Below are 26,409 nucleotides of genomic sequence, written 5' to 3'. Positions count from 1 at the left end.
ACAAATGGAAATACGGAATTACAAATTTTCACCATCGATACGCAAGTAAGTCTGTTTATTCTTTATTCGCGGACTCCTTGACGCGGAGAAGTTCGATCGTAAAACCTGTAAAGTAAATTGGAATTTTCTGGTCAGAGCTTACTCGTAATTGATTACCAAAACGGATATACCAACACCTTGAATAATACACCGAATGGTAAGCTAGTGTACAGTCCTTGAGTTATTCATTACGAAGGGGGCCACTGTATCAAATTATTATGGTACTTGGTAATAAACCTAAATGCGGTACGGCGCTGCGTTATTTACCGTACTGCTATACGTCGACGATAATTAATTACCTTTAAAGCAAACATATTCACCGCAGAATATTGGCAACTTTGCGGGGAACGCCACGTGTACATTGAAGAGATCAAGCGAAAAGCTCAACCTTACCCTACCGCAAGCAATTACCTTGGACCCTGGACCTTATCGGGTTCGAATTGTAAGCGTTACCAAGTGTTTCATGCCTCTCGACCCAGTGGTCCGTCTAAATTGCGAACTTAGCTTAGCAGTACGTGACTTAAATATTCACGTACCCGATCCGTGAGTAATTGTGAATTATATCAAATGCAAATTGTATTTTGGTAGCCACGTTGGGATGGACTAGATTATTACGTCTCGCGAGAAGAACTTACGGAACTGCCATAGGCGAACTCAGAATCCTGATAATGAGTAGCTCATATTTTATTCCCGGCTACAAGTTCCGCTCCGACTTTTCTGGTGCATCATAGTTGAACAATCCTGAGAAATTTATGGTCTCAAGTTACATCGTAACGCCCTTGTACCTCATATTCCTGGCTTCCAATATTCCGGTTTCTGAAAGTTCAATCCATATTGAAACCCCCGCGATACCACATGTAACGCAAAACCAAACCACCGCATGAAATTCCCCCGCAAAGTTTCACCCACGACGGCGTGCCCTTATCAACGAAAGGTTTATAGACCCTTCGACGTACTCTCAGGCGACGATGGCGTAAAGTTGAATCGAATTTTGTCGGTAGAAATTACAAAGGATATAAGATGATGGAATTTCTTTTTCCGGCATGAAATACGAGGGCTGATCGTTGCGAACGATTAAATGGAAGTCAGGTCTTCTTTAAGGCTTGGCTTATTCATATTCCGTACAAACTTTGGTCTGGAGCCTTGCGTTGAGGATTGTATCATTAACGATACATTGGAATTGGAAAACGTTCTCGTTAATGGTCGCCTTCCGTAGACCTTTCAAGAGGTGGAGCGAACAATAGTTGATAGAATCTTGCTTCCGGTACAAGATAGCGATCAGATGCTAAGTGGACGGATTACACTCGCTCTATCTTCATTTGAAGTACGTAAAGATTCTCATCAACCCTTCTTAGGACTTTGCTGACTGGCCAGGTTGTTACATTCACCCTTTCCGATCAGGGTACAGAAATTGGTATTATACTGGGACCGTCAGTCATGGGCGTGAAATCGGCTTAACCGGGATCGATTCTCTATGAAATTGCAAGCGGCTTCCGCAACTACTGGCATAAAATTCACAACTTAATTTGTTGTTTCAACCAAACAAACATTTAGAGCTGTGTTTTGGCAGTAAGCCCACGTCGATAACTAATGTTTTCTTATTCACTGTTTCAGCATATTTCAGAATCACGTTATCATCAACGGTTCAAATTTATGCTAAACGAGGCTGAAGGTAACAGCCAGTATTATCAGCCAAACGTTCTAACGTTCATTCGAAGAAGATATTGAAGTCCGAAAATAAAAATTTCGTCAAATACCTTGAACTCCCGATAGTTTCATATAATTATGAGGATAAAACTGAAATGCGTTTTTCTATTTCTAAAAAGTTTGACACGTTTGGCTGCTAACTCTGGCTACTAGCTTCAGCTTTATTTATACTAAAGTATTGGTGAAGTATCCCGTGATATTCAGCTGTTCTGGCAGTGAACGTGCTTGATTTGACATCAACGTCAGGAGTTTTGAGTCTGAATAAAAATTTCGTTGAGACGTAAGTGGCAGATAAGGTCGGTATCAAAACTTCTGCGCTTGATGTCCATGCGTCAAATGCGCATCCTCGGATGGATTCAGCGCGAGAATGATCTGTAAGACTTTACGTTTAAAATATACGGGATTATCACGATGCAAAAAAAAAAAAATTTTCCATCCCCGAATGGCGCTATTTAATCACTTCACGTGAGACTTCATTTTCGCTGGTCTTCGAGATAAACGTCAGAGTGTAATATAAACCGGGGGAGATTCGGCTACCAATGAAAATGCAATTTTGTATACACCGCAGAGATGATTGCTAACTATTTAAACATGCGGGTGTTATACCTATGATCTTGACGTTTGTTTGAACAAATCTACAATAACCGTATATTACGAGTGAGTAAATAATAGCACCTCGGCGGGGTGTATGGTAAATTAGAGTAGAGATTAAGTATCCTTATACTATTCCTGGCGAAATGGCCAACGGTAAATTTTCGAGGGAGATCGCAGCGATAACCGAGTGCGCGTCAGACTGTTAGATTTAATTAAACAAACATTATCTTTCGCCTAGAGAGTAGAGCTCATTCAAAAACACTTTTCAGTCCTGATCAGGTTGCGTCGTCGTTTTGCAGGGCGATTTGCATATTAAAGTAATTTACCGTAAGCCAAGTCGTGTCCGATTGCGGATTGGATTTACTCGTGTGATTACTTGCCGGATTAACTAGCCATGCAAGGACTTTCCGAAACACAATACACTCGGACATTTACGCGAATGCGCGATTAGGAGGTGAAATCTTTTGCAGTTTGCGGCACAAACTGCACAACCGAAATCATAATCACCAACGAAATGCGAACTCTTGATAGTACTAAATAGTACAGGGGCGAGGTAGTCTAGCGTACACTGCACTCATGGAATCCTACGATATGATTTGAAATCTCAGAAGTCCCTGAAAGTTTCGAAATGACATAAATCATAAAAAATCTCTAACATCTTTGACACGTATTCCGTGAATGTCACATCCAGATATGGATTATCAGAAATGGGTAAAATCGCCTAAATTCTTTGGAAACCTTGGAGTCTTGAAATCTGGTGTACGTACAAACTGACGAATGGTTAACTCCTCGTGCAGGGAAATTACCTCGATCCTAGGTACTTCCCATGATTAACCAAATTCCAAGCCCAATTCACTTTGGGCAGAGAAATGTACAGGAAGTAGTATTTCTTGCAGCTACGCTTCGGCGACGCCGCACAAATCCTCAGCTAGAAACACTTAATCTCCACCTAACCCTCGCGGACAGAATTCATTGGCACAATAGCAAAGCGGTGGGGCAGGGGACGGAATAAGGGAGGGTATTCCGTGTCAGCGCGGTCGAATTTGTTGGCAAAATTCACCCACTGTTCTTGACGCGTAAGGATATCGCTTCACGGCTACGAGGGCTGCTCCGCTCTGGTGTTCTGGTACGGGACTTCAACTTAACTAGTTAGCAGTTCCATTGTGCTGCTCTCGTGGCCGGCCAACAATACAGTCTAATGTGCTAAATCGCGGCAAGATTAGGCGGCAGTTAGCAACTATATACAACTACAGCACAACCTTGCCACCTCATGTCTTACCCTCCGCTCCATTAGGCGGTCAAAACTGCAGACTAACTCCTGAAAGGTTACAACATCGGTCCCACAGTTGATGATCGAGCATTGCTTCGGTTGAATATTTTGGGAATCGTCGCGGTGATAGAGCGTCTAGCCACGAATCAAAATCATTGCTTAACCGAATCAAGTGTCACAGTCTTCGGGGAGAGACCAACATTTTTTATCTCCGACTCAACCGTAATGATAACTTGATTGCGGGGCCCCGCAATAATGATATTTGATGAGATTGACATCAAATTACAGTTTAGAGAAGTTTACCTCACATTTTTCTTACGGCATTCCATCGGTAAATGTAAGGGTAACGACTGGAACGATCAAAGTACGTAAATATTATTGTGTCATCGCACGTTGCGAGGTTTCAAAATTTCATTGATGTTTACTCAGGTTACTTCACACCCGTGGTTAGACTTTTTTCGCCTATGTTGTAACATAAAAAGGCCAGTGAAAGCCGGTGAGCATATCAATCACTTCGATTGAGTTGAGGTTACCTTTACTATGAGACGAATAAAGCAATTCGCGTCAACTACCGACTCCTAACAAAAGTTTGGAAATCTGGGTCGACAGAATTCAGTGTTTCGAAAACGTCAACAGTGTTACCGAGCCTCGCGGCTTTGTAATTCCGATAGCATTATTCTTCTCCATAGCACATTATCGATAAGTCGATAAATTTATCATATTTGCCTGATCTATGCACGCGGCTGCAACTTACCGGCTCAACCTAGAGATGTGTAAGAAAATATTTTGCATGGTGAAAAAAATAGATATAAAAGGGTAAAAAGGCGAAGAAAAAATTCTAAGCAAAGAGAGCCGAATGATTTGTGGTACGATATCGTTCGTTGTACCGTATTCTTCCTGGATACGACATTCGGAGGTGATAGAGGGGAGGTTATGGGGAGTCAAAGGGCCGATTTATCAACCTATCAGTGGCCATGATTGATTCGGATGTAGGAAAAGTTTGAAAAATTGAAAAGATATGTTAAACAGCGAGATGTCAATGGCAGACTCTTTCCCAGAGCTTTCTTCGCATACTTTAACACTCACCTGCGAAGCGTGAGAGAGAATCGCAGGCAATCCCAATACTCACTCTCTACCCCCGATTTATGTGTACTACAAATTTCTACCAAAATCCTGTGTGATTTTACACCTGTGCGAACAAGAAATTTCAATACTTTCGAGGCTACACGACTGCTGATCCTAACGCACAGACGTATAATGTACAACCTAGTAATTTGAATAAAGATGGTGAATTTAACTATTAGACCAAACTGTTGCATGATTAGGAGAGTCAATACCCCATCTAAGATCTGAAAACCATCGATTCGACAAAAAAATTTGAGGAATGTTCTGCTGTAACCAATTTTGACCAACTTTCAATCAGACTTTGCAATTTGAGAATCATGCTTCTGAGAAACGTGGAAGAACAGAAATCAAATCGTAAAATGCAAGTGTCAAGAAAGAAAATGAAAATAAAAAAGAAAAACCACTGGAAAACCCGTCTTCGCCTTGCAAGCATTCCGTTACTTAGACGATTAGCTATCGTTTACCAGTTAAAATGCTCTCGAGCTGCAAGCGTCGAGAGGAAGCCGGTAACTACACGTCTATCCTTGAGTTAAAGGTGAACTGCTCGAAGATTGACTGCTTTCCAGAGCACGATACTTACTTTTGCGAAAGTTTCGCCGTTGGCGTTGATATCGTTGTAAATACCTTTCAGCATGTGTGCGTTATAATTTATAGTAACTAATATTTGGAGTAAATTTTTCGCTATTTACCAGGTCATTTACCAGGCCTTATATACAAGGATAAGGATCGTTCGATAAACTTCGGTGCAGTGTATTCGAGGTAGGATTTAGCGCGCGTCACCGCCAACTTGAGTCGAGTGTTTAGCGGCGCTAGAAACTTTGGGTACAAAGCAAATAGAGAAAGTGCTTTTGGAGGAAAGTTACGTGTAGAGCAAAACACGGCTGTAATAAATTTCTTTGCTCGCTACGTCTTGCCACTTCGCTAATGAAACAGAGTACCGGCTAATGAGCTTAATGAGAGAGTTCCGCCAGTAGGTTCTACTTTATAAGGAGACCCTCTTCCATTATTCCTACTGGTCACATATATATAGAAACTTCCTCCGCACGTGAGTGCATCGTATACGTATTACTGACTCTCTTTACTCGAAGGTATGACACATTTTTTGTACGTACGCTGCTATTTTTTCCAAAGAGAAAAACGCACGTTTATACTGACATGATAGCAACAGATACCTAATTCTTTGACTACGTTATCGATGTTATTGATCGCAGATACCATTCGATGATTTTCGGTTATAACTATTTTTATTTCAGTTGTAACCGTACATTTGTTGTACTGATTGTACTGGCGTATTGATATCTATTATATGCTTCCACAGAAATATTACCGCTTGGATATAAAAACGTAATATCGGTCCATGAGATTAGTAAAATAAACCTGCGAATTACTGAATGATCTGCAAGCGTTGTGTACAGAGTTTTGAAGTGCTAGCGCGTTGATGAAAATTCAGTCACTCTTTAACACTGCGCTTTATTTTCGCGATAGTCGACAATTGACGCACGCAAGTTGAACGGTCATTTTCAAACTTGGATGGATAAATAATTTGAAATATAACCGGCTTGGTCAGTTCACCTGAAATAGATAAGAGTAAATCAAATCTTCGGAGAGAAGTCATATAAGAGGTGCTTTGATTATGACAGTACTCTGATTTTCAGTTGGATTTCATTTTTAAGAATAGAACATTTTTGTGTGCCAATTTCATGTCGTACACTGTACAATAATTATATTCCAGGTGAGCCAGCGCGGAGCAGTTTCATGTTTCTTACTGTGATTTAAAGTTATTTGTATATGTATCCAGGCCAGTGTCAAATTAGGAATCACGTCTGAAGCTTAAAAGTGATCCTTGCAATAAAACAACTCTAATGCATCGATTTCAAACCTATCTTAAAATAAGATCCAAAACACACGACTTTGCAGTCATACAGTAGACAGGATTCGAACATAATTAATTGCGATACCAGATGCAAATCATCAATTGAAATCGATTAATGCTGTTTTAATTATAAAAAATGCAAATTAGCGACACTCGTTAACGGAATCAATTACTTGGTATGATTATCAAATTCGTTTCATTGGTAAATATTTACTCACAATTCTTACAATCACAACCTTGATCTCAATCCTAAATCAATTCGAAATTTGTCATTTCGATTTGAATACAGTTCGGTTTGAGGCTGAGGCTCGCCCTAGTCAAGCTGGCGTTCATCTGCCCAAAAGCGAATCGAGTTTTGCTTGATGGATGGTGACTCTGCATCGTTGCATGGAAACTCTAGAGCGGATTCTGATGCTTCCGACAGTGGACCTATTAATTACCTAGCCAGTGGTAGCTGTAGCAGGCGAAATTACAGTCTATTGGGAACAGATCGTTGATGAGGCGCCGAGTTCGCGCAAGAACGTCATGTTTAACCGCTGTGCAGTGTTAGATCAACCGGTGTTAACGGTTTCGCTTTGTAACTAGCGTAATTTAGCAAATTACATAACCAGATATCTCGTTTCAGTCGCACTGCACAATGAGTTTAGCATTCAAACCTGCATAGTAATTATTGATCTCGTTCTAGACATTCGAGCTACTCGTTACAAAGGGCTCTTTTTCGGGAATAAGAGGTATAAGATAAAGGTGGAACAGTCTCAATCTTTCTCATCGAAAAAGTCATAATCGTTTGAAATTCTATGGAATGTCAACGTCAAGCAATCAATTACATACAAAACCCTGTGTCGACCTATTGTTAGATAATTCTTGTGTCTAACGATATTCTGCGAATACGACCTGCCAGACGCAATTATACAAAACGTAGTGATGAATATTTATGTTCTAAAAGCTTCTCGAACTCTAAACAGCGTGAAATTATAGGTCAGTCAAGCTGAAGGATTGGAGGCACTTAGCGATCTATATTTGGCTTATTAGAATTTTTATCGAGCAGAGTTTTGGTAACGCGCGGAGCGAATGGCTGGAACAAACTATAAAGCTTATCATTAATAATACATACCCGAGGTTGTTGCTTCAAAAGCTTGGAGCCACTTGTTAGAGACAAAAACATGGAGTTGCGTTTGTTGTGAAGTGAAGTTTACACTGTAGAAACTAACACAATACGAAGATGCGTATCAACCCTGTGACATGTCTTATTGCTCTTTTGACACTGTGAAGACTGACTGAAACTTTTTATCTGAAATATCAGCTAGTCTACTTGTTTTGCATAAATTGTCCCGATAGCGTGAACAAGCTTGATGAGAATATATCTGCAGATAAATGTAAATCACGTCAAAATATTCCTTCGGTAATTATTCAAACAGGGTTGTAAACTTTGACTTTGATACTTCTGGCTGTTCTTGGATGCAAGAGGACATTAATTCAACCACTCTCGACAAGTGATTATATCAGAATCGCAATGCATCCTCCTTTCACGATAATTTTCCCTAAATTAGGTTCTCAAAAAATCATTCTCCAAGTGCCACATATCGCACGCTTTGCACCTTGCAACTATAATTCGAAGTGGTTAATTCAATGACAATCTGGTGGTTGGATAAACATGTGTAATTATAAATCTCCGAGATTTTCACCCCCTTCGTTGGAACGAGGAAGCGCGGATAGCAAATATTCGAGATAAGCGCCGAATGGCTGATGCTGATATTGGCAAAGCATCACATTATCATCTCAAAACCGTTGCCACGAACATACGCATACCGTCGCTCAACTCTCACCGGTGCATTTGACAGTTTAAGATTATTTACAGGTACGTCGCGTAGTTGCGTCGATGCGAGCGAAACGCTGCCGAGATATTGTATAATATGGTATATAACGGCAACCACATTTGCATTCCCTTGCTCGGTGGAACTTTACATTACTACATATGTATATCCAGTAAGCATATAACGCATGCATCGCAACTAGAGACGTCGAACGGTAATGTCACCGTGTTGGATAACCGTCGATGATTCTAGTCCTGCGGTTTAAATGCGACGTACTCGCGCTTGGACAGCGAACCACGATCAAGTCTTGCAGATTATCGACTTATTACCTTGCCAATTTCAGGCTAGTTATCCCAGTTTCAATGTCTCTTGTAGCTACGCGAGCTTCTATACATGTCACGAACATATCAGTTACATTTTATTCCATTCACGATGCACCGCAATCGTGCGGTAAATAAACGGGTTCTTTGGATAGTTGTGAATATTAAAAGTACATGGCCTCAATTATCTTACAGGCATGACCAACTAGCTTTGTGTCAGAGAGAAGTCCAAGTAACAACTGATTCATGCAGCCCATAAAACTTTCAGCAATTTCCAGGCTATTGGAAAAAAATTGTCGGTCTTTTTGATCCTGAGAACTTTGACTCAGGTTCAGTTTTATCGATTACGAAGTTCTCTTTTACCGCTTTCACGGAGTAAACCATTTTATGACTGTAACGACCCTGGTTCGGCCAGAATCCATACAGTTGTTGGAGTCGTCTATTGTTTGCTGGCTATAATACTAGAGGCCAAATATTGCTCCCCCGTGTACTCGCCAATGGTTAATTAGCTGGTATCCACGATGCACCAGGATCGAGTTACGTTGGCATCAAATCGCCTGTAGCCAGAGGCCGTACGACTCCAGCAGGAAGGAGGTGGGATTAATCAGGAATCTGCATTGGAACCAATCAATTCTCACCTACTGACCCGTTCGGAGTTGTCCGTAAGGCTGATCCAATCAGTGAATAAAGACTCGCAACAATTCAGTGAAGATTATGTATCATAAAATTGTTCGAGACCCTGCAGTATTGACGTATTATTAAGAAGCGATTGTGACTGATCTTCGGTTGTTCAACCGACAGATATTGAAGTTCGAATCGAAAAGTAGAGGTCAACCTTCGTTTGTATTCGCAGTGGCTGGTCCTACGATGTTAGAGCTGCCATCTCACGATATCCCAGAGCCTCAGTAGTGAAAAGAGGATTTTCAAGCTGTACATTCTCTAGGGCAAGCAATTGGATTGTCACTTGTTGGAAATGCCAATAAACGTACAGATCAGCAGGGATGACATTCGTTCGTCTGCCTCCCCTGATTTCATATCGTTTTGGTCTCTGTTCATCGAAATTGTCCAAAACTTTGATAAGGAAAACTTTCAACAATTTAAATTCTCGCTAGTTATCTTGAAAACTGTGCCCATCATCATTGTGCGCTTGAAGTTCTAGGCTTGTTTATGAAATCCTAGTCCCTGCACTGCCAATGGTTCACAGAAGTCAATCCCTCGTGTAAAGGATAAGGAATTTTGATGTATCCTGCGATATCCCTACAGGACTGAAGAGCAGTGTCGTCCAGATGCTAATTATAATGCTAAAACAAATGTATGCAAACTCAAGCACGATCCCTTGATTATATAACAGATGTCACTTCCCGTTGGTTAATAAAACAGTCTTCTGCGTAGTATTATTTTAAGAAGTGATATTTCTTTATGATACTGGAATACGCAATGTTAGTTAAATTATCAATTATGAACTGCTCTGTACTTCCAGTGAGTACGATCCACGCCTAGTTCGCTTGATCAAACCTCGCCAAACCAAGAAGAATAATGAGAAAATAAAACATTGTCATGGAATAATTTTCCCAAAAACTCTCCAAAATTCTACCATGATCCTTAAACCCACCCGAAACCGAGGCGATATTCACTCCTAGATCCGGTGGCAAGTGATTGCAATGATTTCAAGCAATTTCGTGTGATTTCACGGTCGCTATTGCTCTTCTAATATGAACATCGCAGTACTCGTAGTGAATATATTAATATATTAAACCTTGTACCTAGAACGCCGCCGTGATTCCAAATATGAAACAAATTAGTCCGTTTCTCTCTCGGCAAAAGCTTCAATGGCAATTTGATATGTAATGTTTGATATATATTACGCACACCTGTATTCGAACTGCACGTCAGACCCTCTTCGTCTGACATTCACGCGCGTCTTGCACAGGCATCTATAAGCGTCTGTGAGAGTCTCGCAGAGTCTCTGGAATCTTGCCTGCACCTCGAAACCTCAAAAGCCCTCGATAGAGAGTCAGACCGGAGCGTTGAGCGCCACAACGACACGTCACTGCTGCAAGGGTGTGGCGGACTCTTTGACAAGATGACGTCTGACGTGTAATTTCCTAAAGGCACCTCTCGTCCTGTGTCCCGCTTACTCTTTCCCCGAGAATCGGGCTCAGAGAGCAATCGATGAGCGCGGAGGGATAGTAAATAAACGTATGGTGTATATATACATATACGGGAACAGTGAAATTCCCTCGGTACTAGAAACGCGAATTTGTTGCTACCACTAACGAGTCACTGCGAATTGAGTTTCTGCCAGCTGTTTCGATATGTAACGACTGTTCGGTTACCTGTTTCTCAGCATTGAAAAATCTAATGTCTCCGTTTATCTTTCGGTTAGTTGTAACTTGCCCCGCAACCGTGTCTTATTCATCGTTTCAATCTCGCTGATTGAACGTAATGAAATTTATCATTTGCTAATTCAAATTTAGCGAGTTGAATTTGGGGTGAGAAAATATTCTGGCGAGAAAGGAATCGTGCAGACTGGAGGATGATTTCAAAGTACGTGCCATAAATACTTGGTGTTTACGATGGTGATGAGGTTCGTCTCTTGTTTTCTAAAAAATTTCTGAATAATTCATTCCAGTTGAACTAGTTAAGATCTTAAAGTCCAATTTCTGGCGGTGCAAATTTTGTTGATCAAAAGGCCAGGAGTCATCTTTCGCGCACCTGAAATACTGCCTACTAAATTACTCACCCTACCTGCGTCTCGAGGGACTTAATTCTGTTACGTCTTATTGGACTGCTGAGTTTTGACAAAAATTTGCGGCTATTTATTTGCTAATTCTGTCAAGCTGTTACTCTGTTCATAATTACGAAGTTTTTCAAGGCATAACATTAGTCAAGAGGTTTTTGCCCGTTTCACCTAACGTTTACTTTGAAGCATTTTGTAACCTGCTCTTAACTCAATGTAAATAACCTTATAATAAACAAGGTTGAAAAACTGACTGGCCTAGACGGATCAATCCTAATTTTTTTTCGCTATTTCCGTTATGACGGAAATTGAAATGTTCAGGCAATAGAAAGCATAGATTTTAGCACATGCGAATTCCTGTAAAGGGCTGTAGTAAGTAGGCTCGTAATAAATATGTGGTACATAGGTATGAAAGACAAGGATAGCGAAACGTATGCTGACCTAGGCCAACTTTCACGTCCATGCTGTCATAAACGTAAGGCATTTTTCTACAGGCAATTATAAACGTACGTGTGGTGTCGAGAGGTAAAAACGAAGTGTGTTGTATTAAAGATAGATCAGAAGTGTCGCAAATGAACAGAACAAAGGATGAGGGAGAGTGCAAAAAGCAGAGTGCAGGATCAGGGTTCTGGGAATGAAAGGTGATAATCAGGTGTGCATGGATGTGCGAGGGATTTTATAGTCTGGCGAAATGGAGGGACTTTTTAGACAGGAGGGATAAAAGTCGAGGCATGAATAACAGAGGAGGGTGAAATGGCGATGAGCCCGTAACACGCTCATCTGCCAATTTTTATTTCAGAACATCACTGGTTTTGTTGTCATTTTGAGTTTTTCAATTATAGCAAATAAAAGTGTTGTTGAAAAAAATCAACAAAATCATAATTATATAAAATTACAGCGCAACTACAATCACGCAAACAAAAGTCGAGAACGAACAATCCTTGTAAATAACTTGCCGATGGATCGCGCAATTTTGCTGAAAATCTGATCAATCCTAACTTAAAAAAATTGCGTTGGTTGAGATGAAGATCGTCGGGAACCGTTGATTTGTTCGCCAGATATTGTTGGACAAAGAATTAATCAGACACCCGTCGGGACGTCATCTGAAAGTGGTACGAAATGATTATGTAGTGCTCCAAAATCTTGAAATCCAGAGAAAACTCAACTTTTCAATTTCAGAATGATTACGATATTAAAGTTTTCTCATAGAAGGGTGAGAAGTGCATGAAAAGGCAGACGAACGTTTTATGGAATTTTGATATTCAATTCAGGCTGCTATATCATGTCACGGCGAAAAATTTTTCACTTACGGTCAACGACAACGGCCAGTCGGAACTCAAAATTGGTTTCAAGTACGGTGAACTTTTGAAAGCTTTAATTTTACTTTGATGGTAGCACATCTGCAGTCACCTGCCCTAGCTCAGCGTCGATGCGACGACAGTTTAATTACTGTTACAGCCCCTCTTCGTGGCACGTAAAGCGATTTTTTGACACTTACGCCGTACACTGACGGGTTTGGTCGCGAGAAAAGTATCTTTTCTTTCCTTTTTTCTAGAATATAAATTGAAAATCATGTCAAACTGTTTTTGGGTTTAATTATACCAAAAAGAAAAGTTTCTTTACATTTTCATTCCGAGAAAATATAACTATCTATTGTAACTCATTGTTCACGTAGATTTGAACAGCTTATTTCAGCTTCCAGAGATTTGAGTACAACTATAAATAAAAGGATCAACATTAGCGGTTAGAGTTGAATCTAGCTTGCTCGAATTATACAAATCCTTGCACAAATCCTGTCGGCTTAGCCGAGCCGTTGCAGTGTAACCCAAGTTTAAGCCACGGGCAGCGATTTCGGTAAGTTTGAATGCACGAAAGTTTGAAATTTTTTAATTACCAGACGTTTTTTTCCATCCTTCGGTTCTACGCTTTGTTTTCATAGTTTTGACGCACGCGGCAATTGGTCTGTATATACCTATGTAATTACCTTCGTGCCCGGAGTAAAATACTCGAACTTCAAAACTCACTACAGCATACAGTTAACTGATCAATTTGCGTAGGTATTCATTAGTTAGCTGCTAACTCGTTATCACAGTCCAGTTGATAATTATATTGTTGGCACTGCATGAATGTGGCTTTCAGCGTTACAGGGTTCCAGTTTCATACTTTTGCATTTGCCGGCCATTTAACGCTTGGATAATTCTCGTTAGAGAATCGTGATATTATTAATTTGAGTGATCGATCCATGATAACTAGACGAATAATAATTATTCAACCGAATAATTGTGGGACGGGTATGTCATTTTCCCGCATGACTGATCCGAAATGAACGATGCAAAAATAACGGGGTACTCTGAAGTGAGTTTTAATTAATTTTCTTATTATGTGGAGACACACCGTCATACAGCACTCGTCCGATATGAAAGGGAAAATCCAATATTCGTAATTCCATCAAACCCTCAAGAGTCAGCTCGACGTGCTTCGGTTAAACTTCTCGTGATAAATGACGGGCTAATTCTTAGATAATAATTCTATCAAGAGCTACGCATACCGTGCCTATCGCTTTACCAACTGGGGATTTAATTAGACGGCAGACGCGTAGATGCTGCTGCGTGACTCTATAATGTATATGTGTGCGTATAGTGTAGTGTGTACATGAAGAGAGAGAATAGATACAGCGTGGGATGCAACGATAGATGACAGACGTCGTGTATTTCGCCGTGATTCGTATTTGGCAATTTCGAACGCAGAGAATCCAAATTGGACAAAGCCGTTGACTGTGACACGAATGAGGATCATGCATTAACACAGGTATCTCTGTTGATGACTGCTACTCGTTTACGCTCACCTGCGTTTGTATCTTATTGTCCAGTTCCTAATTAATGCCGTATTCAGTCAGGTCTGAATTTACTTCAGTTGGATTTGCTCATCGAATGGTTCTCTACAGTGAGTTAGCTTTGACGCTTATAACTAATTTGAAGAGTCGGAAGCTACGCTTTACAGTAAGGACACATGCCACTCCTCACGTTGCAGGGAGTGAAAATTCTGATGCCTGGTAAATTAAACAGGTTAAGTGACACGTTAAATTAGCTTTACCTCTTGAAGTGTGGCATTAAAATTTTACGCCAAAAATTTATTCAACCCGTTTTTATTGGTGTAGCACCATGAATGCCAGAATATTACTGGTTTGTCAATCATACGCCAATTCAGGAATCAGTTTTCACAGTTGGACATGAATTGCATTGTTAAGAATCACCACACTTACATACATGGATGTGATCAATTTCACCGCTAGCGTAGAATGATGATAATCAATTATGCTGTAGTTATTACTGGCAATCGTTGTGCAATGTAATTTTAATATTGTCGTTGGATATCAGTTTTGTTCAACCGTGGTTTTTCGTCCCCTGCAGCCTCAGAATATCCGAATTTAATGAATTACGAGTTCCTGCCAGAAATTGCGTATTCTATGGTACTCGCAAGCTGGTCGCATGAGGATATTCTGAATGTCGGAGATACGTGGACATATGAAGGACTTTCGAGCTAGCAAGGTAATTAATAAAACACCGAAAGCATAGGGTGTTGGAATTGGAACAGAAAGCGTGAATACATCAGCGTCGAGTGGATAATTTTTAAGGTATTGTCTTTTCGGAGGATGTTTGCATAATTGGAGTGCTTTGAGAGATCAAGGGGTGAGCGCCACCGGAGTTAGCAATAATCCCAAAACCCAGGACTGAAGCGCACATACTTGACTCTCGTATGTGCTAATTACCTGATTATACTCTTACCTCAACCAGTCATAGCTCCAACTTAATCGAACGAAACGATCGGCTGATCTGCTCTTATCTGAATTGGTAAACATTCCGGTAAGAGGTCGCTTCCGTAAATACTTATGAGTTTATGCATCTTGCACAATGAATATGCATGATACTCATAAGTTTTTCATAACCACGTACTGTACAAAAACGAAACATAAAAGTCAACTTTCAATTTTTCTCTAACACAGCGCGTAACTCGTTCGAATCATCAAACACGTCGAAAGAGAATCCACTAATCGCTAATCCTTGTTCACCCAGTTGGCGTGTAATTACGTTGATTCGATTCTCACGAATTGGAACAGCACTTGTGCGAGGTCGGTATGAGTAGAAATCAAAGCTGAACGTTTCAAACTGTACAGAGGTTGAATCGCTTGGATTAAATCCAACGAGATTGAATTCGAGTTTTCTGAATAGTCGACGAAATTCTTGCGACTCTGTACAAAACGAACCATTGTGAAACCAGCTCTACGCAACACTTCACACAAGAAAGGAAGAAATGGCTCGGATTGTAAGAAATCGCAACAGTAAATTCATAGAATTCATGCCGTTTCTTTATTTCTGCGTCAAATGAAACTGGATCGAAATATTTTTGTTCAAGGTTGGTGCAGAACAGAGTTGTTAAGCCCTTTCTCGCGTCTGAGATACGTAGACTTCGATATTTGGAGGTATATACGCGAACGTCGAATCGACCCCGGCACCCTCTTAAACCGGAACCGCGCACGATCATTGTGTTGAAAAATGTGAAAGCAGCGTGATGTGCAACGACGTATTCAGGTAGGTGTGCAGACGTGACCATTGTTATCCAGCAGTGGCATAATGAATGGCTAATTAGCGCTAGCGCGAACTAGGAACAAGTATTGTTGGTCTGTGGATATGTACATGAGGAACGATTACTCGACGACTCGACGTAGACGCCGACAGCCGGGTGGTTTGCGTCCGTCGCAAGGACTTTGTTGGCTCAGTCAGATTATACAATGACGCGAGAACAGAAGACGAGGAAGCGAGGGTGGCACTGCATAGAAAATGGGAGGTGGGAGTGGACTGGGAAAGGTAAAAAGAGGTAAAACGAGGGAGCCGCGACCGAGCGAACCAGTCCTTGATTCCCCATTGTTTCTCAACTCATTAGTTTCAAGATGGCGCTTAATCTTATTTATAGCCCCTTCCGTTTTTGGGATCCCAAGGACTTGCTCCTCTCCGGTTTTCCTTCGAATTACGTGCAATCTCTACCGGCTACATACCGCTACCTTCAAAATTCGAATATCACCCACTCGTGAGCAAGCAACCTTACACGCGCTCATTTCAACCAAACTTAGAGCCCGTTTTGAAGTAGTCGCAACTTTTCGAGGAAAAACGAATTGTCTCAATTCTGGCCTACGAATCACAAATTAATACACCCTTCACCAGAGACACCGAATGGTCATTCACTATGCTTGACCATTACTACCCAGCTTCACAGTAATAGCTGAATCGATGATTGCACTTTGGCTAGGGGCAGGAGTAGCCATTTTCCAGTAGAAAATTTTAAGTAATTGTCGTGCCAATTCCTGCGTAACGGGATAATTGCAGACCTATTCGTTAAGATACGGTTAATCGCTCCATTGGCTGGTTTAAGAACAAGATAACGACGTACTATACGACGATAATCACTGATTAAACAGGGGACTATAAGTAAGCGCCTGGTATCATGCCCGTAACAAATGTTTAACGAAATTAAGCTGCACCGCGAGAATAATCTTCCGAACATAAAGCTCTACGGAAACGTTGGATGCGATAAAACAAAATCGTTTCGCCATCACGCCGTACACTTTTCACAGCAATAATTTGATTTGTTATGGAAGATACTTTATAAATTGAAACATTACTTTGAAACAATTTGCTACCTACCCTGTAATGTTTACGCGTGCAAACATATTCTATGCTTTGAGGAAACGGTTATTTGCTCAAGCGATCCACTTACGGAGATACGAGGTATTTAAAAAAAATTTTACAAGCTGTTTCGGAGCTTTTTCGACGAAGGTTGGTCCGTCGCATAGCAGTTCACTGAATTAGCTTAGCCTGCAGCTACACGTAAATTGTACGTACGTGTAATATACACGCATCGTAAAAAAATTGATTGCCTTGGGTTGAAGTAACCGCGATTTTACCCACACGATAACTTTGGATCGAGCGGTATAATGCAGAAGGGAATAAAGAGAGCGGAAGCCGAAGCCTGAGCACGTTCCGCAGTTGGTCCCTCTTTTACGAGATTATGTTTTGTTGCTAACGGGGCACGCTTACGGTTCTCGCCATGAGTTTTATTTAGTTTCGGATTCTTGGCAGGGAACCACCCAGTGCTAATGGTGCCAAGGATCGCCTTCTCGCCTGTACCCCTTGCCCATCGTAGCTTCCCCTAATTTAATTTACCCGGGACCAGGTCTTTGCAAAATTAAGAGTGTATCTCACACAGCTCGGCCAGTGTATTGGTATCGGTAGAACAGTTCCCCGAGTTGAAATCCACACATGATCCCCGAGCTGAAGAGCAATACTGCCTTCAAGTGAAATATATCGCGTGTACATAAAGAGAAGAAATCGCCTTGCACAGCGTAGTCTCGACATAATTATTACCGGAGCCGGTGTGTAATGCATCTGGGAAACTCGATTGTGCTTCAAGCATTTTTATTGGAACGCCAAATGCTCGCACCAGAAGAAAATGGGAGAAGGAAAGATCGCAAATACGTTGTACATGCCGATGACTGTTATACCGCTGCTCTCGAGAACTGCCCATGCCTCGGAGAAGAGCTTCGTAGGATAAAGGAGCTGTATATCTGGAGCCAATAAAGGTACTTTATACATATAGAGCGATGTGGAAAGCTTTGAAAAAAAATGGGAACAAAAAATAGGTTGAGCCACTGGAGGTCACAGTTTCCTTCACGCTCCCGGCTCTGCAGTGGGAATTGTGAAATTTCATATCGCGAACAACGTGGAATGTTACGTTGGATATTACGTCTGGTACCTGCTTCATTATTGAAATGAAATTCAGTGAAACTGCGTACTATCCTACTCTTCCAAATGCCACATTGTCAGGTGTGTGTTCCCTGTTCATCCGACTTTCAGCATAATGCATTCACACTGCAGGTCTTCAGCGCGGTAGAAACTGGTTACAGTAACACAAGTAATCGTGCAGTGACACTTTTTTTATTAATGTAGTAACTTTCACGATTTCAACGTTGATAACGTGTATCACGTTATTTTCCACCGATGTGCGGCGCATCCAAGTATCCTTTCATTTATACCCTGCTTTTTTGCGGTGACAGACCGATTGTTAAGGACTTAATTGCCCATTATTCCCCACAATCGTCACAAGTGCATTTGCGGAATCCATCCCAGACTACGCAAGTATCTGATTCCCGTGTTTACCTTCGAAAAGCGGATGATTTCATGGGGAATTTTGAAACTTTCATACGCTCAACCCTTTTCACTTTCATTGCACCCAGCAAATCATTGATAAGACTTTCCCACGTGTATATAAACGCTGACCTCTTTGCTGTTGCAATAATCAATACGGATCACCGTAGAGGCTCGCTGATAAAGGATTAACGGTGTGCCCTAGTCACTCTTAGTGTCGGGAAGGCGACATGTGATTTACTCAATATATCGTGTGATGTTTTACCGTTGTACGTGGTTGAAGAGAAATTCGAGCTATCGGTAATAACGTCAACCACGCTGAATGTACAAATAATTGCAGTCTTTGGAACTTACACGTCAATGGTGTTTTATCAGCATGTATTATAAAAATTTGAATCAATTCGACGTACGTTAAGGAGTATAATTCACACCGTCGACACATGTTCTCATGATGATTGATAGCTATAGTTGAAACAAAGTACAGAAGATTTTGCGAAATCGATTAATACTACATTTTGTATACCTATGTGTATGAAACTCAAGCCAGCGGGATTCAAAAAAATTTACTTCAAGGAGTGTTGAGCCTTGTTAATCATGAGCCAATATTTTTCCTGGTCGTTTTCATATTCGTTTTTATGGTTATTCATTTCAGAAGTATTTACAAATTAGGATTGAAAAACTTTTCCGAACAGCAGGTTTCGTTAAGAAGTGTAATTTCTCTTCTCGACACATGCAATGCTATGCAAGTACGCCTTCGAATTATTTATTACGGTGATAGGCTCACTCGGAATTGTCCACATATTATCAATATTGAGTCCTCAGCAGAATTAAGACACAGCGAAGTCTACGGTGATATAATAAACCCTTGTGTCATTTCTGATAATATAATTTCGTAGAATGCAGTGTTTCAAAAGCCTTCATTCATGGAGAATGCTTAACGAATTGTTCTCGATAAATGCAAGGGTAGGTTGAAAAGTAGCCTTTAGAAGAAGTGGAAAATTTCATATGAAGACAATATAGTTATCATATTCTCTTATCTCATAACGAAAATAATTCACTTCGAGGTGGAACGCGAGAATTATGAACAAATGGGTAAGGTCGATACATGTAAGAAACGGCACAGTACGGAAGAAGTCCTCGCTTCGATAGGTCACTGTATAAGCTACATAGTGAGATTGGATAGCATATATCACGGAGTGGAAGTGTCAAATTTGACGTAGAGATTGAGGCTTCTGTTCAGCTCAACCAAAGATCGATTCTGTCATTATATACCTCGAGAGAAAATGTCCAATGCGCTCGATCGGCTGTACGAGCGAAACTATTGGTAGCGAAGGAAACTATTTTTATCCTTCCGTTTTTTTTGGTGGCAATCAACGTCACACGAGCCTGCTATTCAGGGCCGCATTCTGGCAGGTGGTAAAAACAAAACGATAAATTAACAGATTCGGAATTTAATCCGAGTTACAAATGAAGTGTCCGTCAAGCCGGAGTACCGAGTGCAAGAGATGCGGCTTTACCTGTCTGGCTGGGCTGTCCAACGCTACGCTTGGACATCTGGGAGAGTTGGCTATCCACCCGGACGTAGCGGGCGTGCAGGGTATTGGTTTGTGTCCACTGGACCAGAAGGGCTACAGAATTGCCCCGCTCCTCGCTGCGAGATGGAATGGGGTTGTTAGGATGGATTACGATACGTACGTACATACATGTAATACGGACACCGTGGCAGATATTGGATACATAACTCTATAAATATGTGAATATAATCCTAATCCCAATCACGGAGTATTACAACACTGTTTGTCCCTATCACGCGGTGTGTAGTATATTCGCAATCAACGGGAGAATTGTATCTATTATATGAGCGATCGTTGGAATAGTTGATACCAATTGCCATCGTTGCATTGAATTTCTAAATTTTTTTCTTCTAACGCGTGAACAATACCCCAAATTACGAAATCGATGCCTGGTTTTCGAACAAGATTGAAAGACTTACTCATCTACAACCACGTCAATTACGATCGCATGCCTGTACCTAGTTTACGTGTTTAGTGAGCTTCTTATTGTCAAAGCTCTGACGATATTTCCGGGTTTATAGTATTCTTTTTGATGTAAAAAACAATACAGAATGTGGCAAATAACTGCAGGGGCTGACGTTTCATAGTTGCGTGCATTTTCTCGCCTGGTGTACGATGCATCCCCCAATTATCGTTGGGGGTGTCAGAATATCGGTGCAATCTTTCGTAGGTGCTTATTAGTCGATGTCGAACTGTGGCACGGCAGAGTTTATCCAGCAACGAAAAGTTAATGGGGCATCTAATATGCAGCTGCAGGTTAATTATATTCTAGCTTGAAAGCCTGGTCTGTTATAGTGCTTGCACTTTTCCAGTCGACCCGCATTTCGTGTTCTGGACGCACAATTCGTTTCTCTTCGACGAGAGACTGCGGAATAAGACTCGAACGTTGTTTGGTCTACTTTTTCTCGCCTCGCTCCGTGAAACTGAGCTTGTCGGCGAGTTTTCAATTGATGAAAATTGATTTCTTCAACTACGGATCTTAAATCATTTATTGAGGTGTGCGCCGATTAAACGTTAGTATTTCCTTCATTTTCTTCAAAAGTTCTGCTCATGATTCTTGTAAGATGTGAGGAAAAACCGAGTACGTTGACGAAATAAAGCCTTTAACATTTTTCGACCAACTTCAAAGAAAAATTGTGAATATTATACGTGTGTTTTTCGACACTTTGGGATGTTAGGCATCAAATTATATTAATAAGAAGAGATTCGATTTACTTGTACGTACAATGAGCGCAAAGGATATTCGAGATAAAGCAGATCGGTCGCTTATAGCTATCGGATTTTTCTGCCGACCGATTTTTTGAATAATGCAAAATTCAGCAGTCTGTTAACGACTGAAGCTCCGCCGTACCACTGCTAAAATGTTCAAAACTTTTTCAAAATATTCGAAAACTTTTCAAAGTTGCGTGGTATTGATAGATTAAAAACACTTTTAAAAGTCGATTGATGTTTTTTACGTCGAGTGTGGAGAACAACCCTGGCTTTAAATCAGCAAACTAATAGTAAATTTACGTTTTTGCTAAGATAACGTCTCAAAACTGCATTTTCACGAGATTTCCCCCCAAATTTTTTTGTACTTTTGCACTTTCTTACAAAAACCATAATAATGAACCTTCGGTGGCGTAAAATTTGCGGGCATGTGGTAATAAATCGGAAGAACTGCCTTTTCGAACTTTCATGATTTTATCTCGGGCACGTAATGAATCAGAATATTGTTTTTACGCGTGCCAAGTGAAAAAGAACGTACATTTTTAATTTTATGTAGCAAAAGTTTCATTTTATTGTATTTCATTTCATTATATTCAAAAGTTTTTACATAAGAAAATACAGAGGAGAATACAGATCCTCTTATTTGCTATCGTATAACTCCGTACAGAAGAATAGCTGCAACCACAGTATGTCTTGCATACAAGGCTTTAAATCCTGATTGGTATTGTATTTTGAAAAAATTAATTATATATCGGTAGGTATGAGGAACTAAACATTGCAGAGAAACATTTTGTGCACTTGTATAGTTTCATGGTTCAGAGGGGGCCTATTATTTTTATTATACACAGATTTTGAAAAACTCGTTCTGCAGCAACCATTCTTTAGATTTCGAGAAATCACAGTTTTGCGATTCTGCAAATTTTTTAAAAATAAAAGTGAAGCAGTTGAAAATATACCGATATGTTTTACTTTCAAACTCGAAATCTCTTTTAAAAGCTTAGGTTATATCGAGAAACCTGTGAATCTGCAGGAGTTTAGAACCACGAATCCGGCAGCTAAAATAACAGTTTTATCCATGGCTAACATGAGTTGAAGAAGAGCAGGAGATCATTATCGCATTTTGAAAAGTTGAAGACGATTTCCGAATCTCAATAGGTAAATTTTCCATGCCTACCGTGTACGTATATCAGACTCGTTAAAATCGCACTATGAAAATTGTTGTATTTTGCTACCGTATCTGTGGCGATTCAAATATCTCGAAAACGAAAAGGCCTCGCTTCAACTTGGCAATAGTCCAGTGCAAAAAAACATTTATCAGCAAAAGTATTTCGTCGACTTGCTTCTATTTCCCCTATTTGACGAGGATTCAATTTCTATTGGATCATTCTTTTCGTATTTTTCGAAGGTCAGCCACTATATATCTATCGACAGGCTGACGAGAACGGATCAGAGAAATATATTGGACAATATCTACCAGTGGCATGAATTTAATTCGAGGGATGGTACTTTCTCTGGCAATCGTTGCCCAATGGAACTCGGGTTACTGCCGTCAATATCAGCTGAAATCAATTGGAAATGTGAAAATGAAACCACAAAGCTTAGAGAAACGCACATCTGTGTGGGATCTGCTGTCAAGTATTCTCCAGTACGAAGGATTCGTCACCGTGACGATTGATCCTTAGTAGTGTATATATGCCGGTTCTAACTCAAAGATGGCGGCGCTCCCCCCTAGTTCCCCCCTAGCTCCCCCCTAGCTCCCCCCTAGCCCCCCCCCCCCCCCCCCCCCCGGTCATTTTCGGCGGCCATTTCCATAGGATCACACACACACACACACACACACACACACACACACACACACACACACACACACACACACACACACACACACACACACACACACACACACACACACACACACACACACACACACACACACACACACACACAAAATAATTCCTGTCGAGACTTGTTTGGCGCCGGAAAGCCGCACATAAATCAGATAGGGTAAAAACTTGCCAGATCTATTGAAAAAATTCCAGGAAATTGCTCTTTGAGATAGTGCCGACAATGCACTTAAACCAATCTGGGATAGTGAGCGTCCCCATAAAAATTCCTCGCACAATATGCGTGTCGAGACTTGTCCAATGGAAAAATTGTAGTGGGGGTGGGTGGTATATAAAGCGTACGTCTATCGTGATCGTCACTCTGTTCTCATCGTATTCTCATTGTGAACTGTTCTCGCTCGTGAAATAACCTCGAAACGCGATGGATCTAGCAAAAGTTAACCACGTCAGCCGCCTGGAGAATCTGCCAACCAAGAAGATGTCGGAACTCGAAATTGGGGGAGTGTATGACGTCATCGGGTTACGACTGGTCAAAACAAAATTCGGGGTACGTGTTCTGGCGACAATCGATGGAGAATACAACGTCTTCTTACCGCCGAGAATCGCAAGAGTTCTACAAGAAGATTCCAGTCAGCTGACTGAAATGTGTAGCATGGCCGGAGAAAATCGTCTGCAAATGAAATACCTTGGTGGAGAATTCAACAAGTTCGAATTTTCATGCAGTTATGCGCCTTAAATGAACTATGCGACCCCCCTCTACTTCCACAAAATTCATCCACGAGGGGGTAAAAGCGGGTGTGCTGGAGATGGAATAGTCAGTCTTCCACATACAATCCGTCAGTATATAATCGAGCGCAACATTCCCACTCCTCAACATGGCGATGATCCTAGACGTGCAATGTTTTATCGGTCATAACATGAAGTTTGTACCCAAGGAAGTCGCAGTCGTGAATGTAAACGGGTCGGGTCTGGATTACATCATTTTCAAGTCGCCCTATGATTTGGCAAGCCTACCACTTGAATGTAGAGCTACCAATGTATGGTTGACGCGCAATCACCACGGAATATCATGGAATGCGGGCAACAAATCTCACGAGGATGTGACGAAGATTGTGAGAAAAATGGTCGAAAATGCGTGTTACGTATACGTCAAAGGGGCGGAGAAGAAAGCATGGCTGACGGAGATCGTCGATGGTACAACGAGGGTTATTAATATGGAAGATTTGCATATCATACCCCCTGCACTAGAAAAATTGAGGTATATGGAAGCGGCATCGTGGCACGACGCGAACCATGGATACTCTCCAGCGAATAACCTCCAGCAAGCAGCAGCACCAGGCTCAATTTGGTATGATGACAACTCTGAATACATCCCGGCATACAACTGCGCCTTTGAAAATGTGCAGCGACTAAGAAGTTGGTATTCGAAGGAGTGTACCAGCTCCCTCGAGAAATCCTTCCGCCTGTACAAAGAATTGGACGGTTTAAGGGGAATGATGTCCGAGGATATAGCTTTTTTACCAAAAGAATTTATCTGCACGTTCGCATCAAACTCTATCAATGATGCGTGGGATAAACTACCGGAGAATATGAAAATGGACCACGCCGTCGCAAGGTTCCGCAGATGTAGCATACATTACACACCAGGACCCGATGGCGATATCGTGGATGGACCGAATCCTCTAATTAAAGACTGTTTAGCTTGCAATCGCGTGTATAGATAATATGGACAATATTTACCAAAATAACAATAGAATTTATTACGATATATACAATTATATTAGCGTTTATATGTAGAATATTCGATAGAATTAATGTCAATTATATCATAGCTTATACATAGAATTAAAAAAATTTACTATTCGATAAAATTATAATCTAGAAACAGGATACATTACAAATATATATCTTTATAACTTTTACCCATTCTCCTCATACAAAATGTAAATGTTATGAATTTTTACTTGTGAAAAATATATAATCAATAATTATGAATTTTGCGTGGTTTATTCCTCAAAATCATCCATAAAATCATTATCGCTATCCTGCTCGTTAACATTATCATCATCATCGCTATTTTCATCATCTATAATTATTACAATAGTTTCATTCGCCCATTTTTCTACAATTATTTGCATACATATATCACCGTAATTTATATAATATTGGCTGTTTGGTCTCACTCGAGCAGCTCGCGCATCCTCAACGAGATCCCGAAGCTCCTCCAACGAGAACTCGCGTGTTGCTTCGGAAAAGCCTATAATTATCTCTTCCTCAGCCTCCTCATCCTCGCCCCAATCAATGCTCGGCCACTCGTCGTTATCATCACTCGAATGAGATGACATTCTTCCCAAAATTGATTCGCGATGAAAAATCTGTAAAAAGAGCAAGCCGAAATAGAAAAGTTGATGCTGCTGCACTCATCATTTATATGCATGATAAATCTCCAATTCAAAAAAGTTTCCACCTATTCAAAATGAGTGATACGGAGAAGGTGTGGAAGATACTAGAATTTTATTTTAATGTGGTGCTACTCACCAATCCTCGTCCGAAAAATATCCATCATCGTCAGCCCTATCTATGTCTCCCAGGATTTCGCGGATTTCATCAATCTGATCCAGAAGTAAAGCGAATTGAAAGCGTGCGTCATTATCATCACCGCCATTCCAAACATCCTCCACCTCCTCCACCTCCTCCTCCCCCTCCTCCTCCTCCTCATCCTCCACATCACTCGATGATGATGATGATTCGAGATGATGCTCGGGGTCGATAATTAGCCTATCAGCATCACTATCTGTCAATTCATCATCATCATCCTCCTCATAATAAGCCGCCCCTCTGCATACTCGCTTATATGTGGGCGATCGTGGTGGTGAATGAGGTGGGGAGTCTGATGGCCCCCTTTTCTGTCCGTTCATATTTTTTCGATATGATTCTAAAATTTTTCCAGAATTTTTATGGATACGATGATAGGGAATACAGAAAAGTTAAAACAAATCGAAAAAAACTTTTGTTAACATACTAATCAAATGCGATAATCATTACGGAATTCAAATCAACATTCGCAGTATCGTAAGAGGATTGGCGTAGCACCATATACA

General features: G+C 40.8%; 1 protein-coding gene across 1 annotated transcript in view; it reads left to right on the top strand.

Moving 5' to 3' along the window:
• Nucleotides 1-16,052: 16,052 nt before the first annotated feature.
• The window catches only part of LOC124300754 (39S ribosomal protein L46, mitochondrial), a 29,052-nt gene continuing 18,695 nt past the window's right edge, over nt 16,053-26,409 (top strand). Inside the window, exon 1 of the mRNA XM_046755111.1 lies at nt 16,053-16,071. The gene's annotated coding sequence lies outside the window, so the exon portion shown is untranslated. The remainder of the gene's footprint in view (nt 16,072-26,409) is intronic.

This window comes from Neodiprion virginianus, chromosome 3, assembly GCF_021901495.1.
Source record: "Neodiprion virginianus isolate iyNeoVirg1 chromosome 3, iyNeoVirg1.1, whole genome shotgun sequence".
NCBI lineage: Eukaryota > Metazoa > Arthropoda > Insecta > Hymenoptera > Diprionidae > Neodiprion > Neodiprion virginianus.
Note: the sequence above shows the minus strand (reverse complement) of the source record. Positions and strands in the feature narration are given on the sequence as shown.